This window comes from Tamandua tetradactyla, chromosome X, assembly GCF_023851605.1.
Source record: "Tamandua tetradactyla isolate mTamTet1 chromosome X, mTamTet1.pri, whole genome shotgun sequence".
Classification (NCBI taxonomy): domain Eukaryota; kingdom Metazoa; phylum Chordata; class Mammalia; order Pilosa; family Myrmecophagidae; genus Tamandua; species Tamandua tetradactyla.
In genome coordinates this window covers 71,013,190-71,019,189 of record NC_135353.1, presented here as the reverse complement: position 1 = coordinate 71,019,189, position 6,000 = coordinate 71,013,190, and positions in this window count along the sequence as shown.

The following is a 6,000-nucleotide window of genomic DNA, read 5'->3' as shown; positions in this document are numbered from 1 at the left end:
CAAATATTGTTCTGCTACAAAAAGGAATGAAGTTGTGAGGCATGCAACATTATACATGAACCTGTGGGATATTTGGTGAGGCAAAATAAGCCAGAAACAAAAGAGCAATGATTGTATGGTCTTCTTTAGAAAATGCTTATAAGAAAACAGGGGTCTAGATTATAAGCTCTTATAACAGACACATTTAGTCCAAAGTGGTAATTATTGTTCCTGGATTTTGAGACTGTTTTATATATGTATAACCTGATATTTAGAGATAAGGTAATTAAGGGCATTAAGGTAATTCAGAACACAGGATAAGGAAGATATTGTCTATATTTTAGTACCTCACCTACTCTTTGAGACCAAAGGAATAAAATTTTATTTTTCCAGAACCTAAATTTTCTGGAGCACATAATCTAACTCAACCTGTCTAGATAGCTCATTTAAACAACTGAATAAGAATGAGGGCCTTTAATCCTGTATAGTTTAATGCAATGTTGGGATATATCCTAGAATATATTAACCAGATAATAAAAAAGTATAGGCAAATTCCCCTGAGGAATGGGAGAAAATATATGGAGCTAGTAAACTGTAGCACTGGGGAAATCACTGACACTTTGTCAAATATTAGGGGACAACCAAATCAATAGGCCAAGCCCTTGGTCTTGAGGCTTGCTCTTGTGAGGCTTAAGTATGTAGTGGAGAAGCTAAGCCTACCTATAGGTATGCTAGGAGTTAATCCTGGAGGACCTGGTTTGTTGCTCAGATGTGGCCTCACTCTAAGCCCAACTCTCCAAGTGAAATCATTGCCCTCCCTCCTACATGGGATATGACACCCAGGGATGAATATCTTCCTGGTGGCATGGGAGATGACCTCCAAGGATGAGCCTGGCCTTGGCACTGTGGGATCAACAAAGTTATCCTGACCAAAAGTGGGAAAAGAAGAGTAACAATTAAGGTGCTAGTGTCTGAGAGAATTCAAATAGAATAGAGAGGTTACACTGGATGTCACTCTTATGCAAGCATGTTAGACATTGCTACCTATCATAACTTGCCAAACTCCAACTAAAACTAATCTCACGAAATACATAGGGCATTATAGAAGATTCTACAAAGAATTATGCAGTAGGGTAACTCTACAAAACCTACAACCTCCAGATGGGTCCCTGGCCCAGATAAGTCCTTAAATGCAGAAGGGCCACCAGCCCTTGCAGAAAATCAACTAGTTCCATCCCATCCCATACTATCAACAGCCCCTTCCAACATGAAAGTGTTAGAATTGGAATAGTCCAGTATCCCTAAAGAGTGGGAGAAAGATCAAAGGTGATGCTGGAGTTATACAGAGGTCAGGTTTAACAAATGAGTATGAGTGCTGAATCATTACACTGATATTTCTTTTAGCCTCCAGTACCTCTGAGAAGCTAGAAAGAAAAAATTAAAATTGTGGAATGTAACCCATACCAAAATCTGAACTCTGCTCTACATCTAATTTTTGTGATGTACTTTGAAATTTATTATTTTATGGATATATGTTATTTAAAGAGAAGGAGGGGTATAACAGAGAAAATAGGATTTAACAAATGAGTATGACTGCTGAATCATTATATTGGTATTTCTGTTGGTCTCCTGTATCTTGGAGCAGCTAGAAGAAAAATGAAAAATCATGGAACTGTAACCCATTCCAATTTTAAAATCTGTTCTATAAGTGCTTGTTAAAATGTACTTGGAGATTTATTGCTCTTTTGTATATATGTTACATTTCATAATAAAAAAGATATAGACAGCAGAATAGATTTAAAAACCCATCTATTTGCTGTCTCTTTTTAGACTCCAGGACAAAAATAGGTTGATAGTGAAAATTTATAAAAAGATACTTCAAAGAAACAACAATCAGAAAAGAAGAGGCGTAGCTGTACTAATATGCAGCAAATTAGGCTTCAAATGTAAAATAATGAAAAGATGCAAAGAAGGACACTATGTTTTAATCAAGGGAACAATTAGACAAGAAGACATAATCATAAATATTTATACACCAAGCCAGAGTGCTCAAAAATACATGAGGCAAACACTGACAACACTGAAGGGAGAAGTAGATACTGCGAGCATAACAGATGGGGACTTCAATTCCCTGCTTTCATCAATGGATAGAACATCTAGACAGGTGATCAATAAAGAAACAGAGATTTTGAATAATATGATAAATGAACTAGACTTTAAAGACATTTAGAGAATATTATACTACACAACAGCAGAATACACTTTTTTGTCAAGTGCTCATGGATCATTCTCAAGAATAGAACATGTGCTGGTTTGCAAAGCAAGTTTCAATAAATTTAAAATGATTGAAATCATACAAAACACATTCTCAGATCATAGTGGAATGAAGTTGGAAATCAATAACAGGCAGAGAGCCAGATAATTCACAAACATATGGAGGCTAAACAACACACTCTTAAACAACTAGTAGGTCAAGGAAAAAATTACAAGAGAAATCAGTAAATATCTCGAGGTAAATGAAAATGAAAAGACAGCACATCAAAATTTATAAGATGCAGCAAAGGTGGTGCTGAGAGAGAAATTTATGGCCTTAAATGCCTGTTATAAAAGAAGAAAGAGCATAAATTGAGGAATTAACTGTTCACTTGGAAGAACTAGAGAAAAAACAGCAAACTGACTCCAAAGGAAACAAAAGGAAAGAAATAATGAAGATTAGAGCAGAAATAAATGAAATTGAGGATATGAAATCAATAGAGAAAGTCAACAAATCCAGAAGTTGGTTCTTTGATTAAACTGATAAAATTGATGGACCCTTAGCTAGACTGACTAAAAACAAGAAGATGCAAATAAAACCAGAAACGGAAGAGGGGACATAACCACTGACCCCACAGAAATAGAGGAGCTAATGAGAGAATACTATGAACAACTATGTTAATAAACTGGACAACATCAATGAAATGGAGAACTTACTAAAAAGGCATGAACAACTTTTCTACTTTGATAGCTTCTGGAATCCAATATACTAGAAACAGAACAGCTTTTAAAGAGGGAATTTATTAAGTTGCAAGTCCACAGTTTGAAGGCCATGAAAATGTCCCAACTAAAGCAAGACTATAGAAATGTCCGATCTAAGGCATCCAGTGAAAGATAACTTGGTTCAAGAAGGCCGATGATGTTCAGGATTTCTCTCTCAACTGGAAAGGCACATGGTGAACATGTGTTACCTTTCACTTATGGCTTCTTGTTTCATGAAGCTCCCCCGGAGGTGTTTTCCTTCTTGACCTCCAAAGGTGTCTTGGCTGCACAGGCTCTGTCTCTCTCAGAATCTCAAACTTTTCCAAAATGCTTCCTCTTTTAAAGGATCCCAGTAAAGTAATCAAAACCTACCTGGAATGGGTGGAATCACAGCTCCTTCTACTCAAAAGTTCATACCTACAATTGGGTGAGTCACATCTCTGTGGAGATAACCTTATCAAGTTTCCAACTTTAATTACTGAATAGAGATTAAGAGAACTGGTCGCTTCCACAAAATTGGATTAGGATTAAGCAAGGCTTTTCTGGTCATATAAATCCTTTCAAACCAGCATATTCCAACCTCTGGACCCTAAAAAAAAAAGACATGTTTTTCCCATCTATAAAATACATTCACTCTATCACAATATCAGAAATCTTAAACCATTTCAGTAACAATACAAATACAATAGAAGATTAAAACCAGTACAAAGTCTCATCAAAGTCAGCTACAAGTATGCCTGTCCTAAGGCAAAATTCTCCTCTGGCTCTGGACTTGTAAAACTCTGAACAAGTTATCTGCTGCCAACATACAAAGGAGGGACAGTCATAGGATAAATACTCCTCTTTTCATAGGGAGAAATTGGAAGGAACACAGGGGTTACCAGACCCAAGCAGTTTCAGAAACCTGAAGAGCAAACTCCATTTGATTTCAAAATCTGAGAGTCATTTCTTTTCGGGGCTTTAGAAAGTGGCAGTCCTACCCTTTCCAAGGGCCTATGCAATGGCCAATCTCTCTCTGTATGCAACCTGGTGGAACATTGGGGAGACCACCTTTCTCTCAGCTCCATCCTCTCCAAGCATCAGGGCCACACCCAGGCTTTCTGTCATCTCCAGGGTACACGCTCAACCCCTCCATGTGGTGACACCCAGGCTCTCCACTATCCTCAAGGAATGAGCTGCACCCTTTCCAAGGCCAGAGGCAGAAGAATTATTCTGCTACAATGAAGTGGAAGGCCCATCTTCTCCCTTTGGGGCAAACTCACCCTCTCCAGGTACTTGGCTGGATCCACTCTCCTGGCCTGAGGTTTCTTGACTTTAGACTTTAGCTTCCATAGTTCTGCCTCTGAAGTTATTTTACCTTCACATTGTCCCTTTTCTGAGACCCCCAGACCAGACTGGCAGCAACTCTGTTTATACAGGTTCCACAACACTCTTGTTGGCTTTCTATATAGTAAGCAAGGATTGTGCCCATCAGACAGCAGGAGTCTCTACAAATCCTTCTTGGATAATTCCTTTTCCAATGTTGGCTTTTTCTGAAATGGCTGACTGGCTCCACATTTGGCTAAATCCTCACATATGGTACTATTCTCTAGGGTCTCCCTTCCAGGAAGCCCAGAATTTTCCAGACCATCAATTTCTGATTTCTTTGTACCCAAGAGTTCAGTTCTCAGCTTATCTCTTTCCTGTCACATTTCACTATAAGCTGCAAGGAGAAACCAGGCTGCATTTCCACATTTAATTTGGAAACCTCTTCTGCTTAATACCCAAGTTCATGGGTTTTAAAATCTACCTTCCAGCCAAAGCCATTAGTTAACTTAGCCAGCTTATCTGCCATTTTAAAACAAGGATTGCCTTCCTTCCAGTTTACAATAACACATGCCTCATTTCTGTTTAAGGCCTTATCAGAAGCATCTTTAGAGTTCACATTTCTACCAATAGTCTCTTCAAACTATTATAGGCCTTCTCTATCAAGCTTCTCACAACTGTTCCAGAATCTTCCCCTTATCCACTTAAGAAGTTATTCCAACATGTTTGGTATTTGCAGATTGCAGCAGCACCCTACTTCTCTGGTACCAAAATATGTTCTAGTTTGCTAGCTGCTGGAATGTGATATACCAGAAACAGAATTGCTTTTAAAATGGGGAATTTATTAAGCTACAAGTCCACAGTTCTAAGGCCATGAAAATGTCCCAACTAAAGCAAGGCTATAGAAATGTCCAATCTGAGACATCCAGGGAAAGATACCTTGGTTCAAGAAGGCCGATGACATTTAAGATTTCTCTCTCAACTGGAAAGCCACATGGTTAATATGGTAGCATCTGCTGGCTTTCTCTTCCAGCTTCTTGTTTCATGATGCTCCCCAGGGGCATTTTCCTTCTTCATCTCCAAAGGTGTCTGATTGCATGGGCTCTGTCTCTCTCAGAATCTCAAGCCTTTTCCAAAATCCTCTTTTAAAGGAGCCCAGTAAATTAATCAAGATCTACCTGGAATAGGTGGAGTCACATCTTCCTCTACTCAAAAGTTCATACCCACAATTGGGTGAGTCACATCTCCATGGAGATAAGCTAATCAAGTTTCCAACCTACATTATTGAATAAGGATTAAGAAAATGGTTGCTCCCAGAAGATTGGATTAGGATTAAACCATTGCTTTTCTAGGTTACATAAATCCTTTCAAACTGAAACAACAACCAAGACAATAGATGACCTCAACAAACCAATTACAAGTAAAGAGATTGAAGCAGTTATCAATAGTTACCAAGAAAGAAAAGTCCAGGACCAGATGGCATCATATATGAATTCGACCAAGCATTCAGCAAAGAATTAGTACCAGTCCTGTTCTAGATCTTCAAAAAAAGGAAGCTACCTAACATTCTTTGAAGCCAATATCACCCTAATACCAAAGTCAGAGAAAGATACTACAAAGAAAATTATAGACCAATCACTTTAATGAATATTGATTGAAAAATACTCAATAAAACCTTGCAAATCAAATCCAGGAGCACAT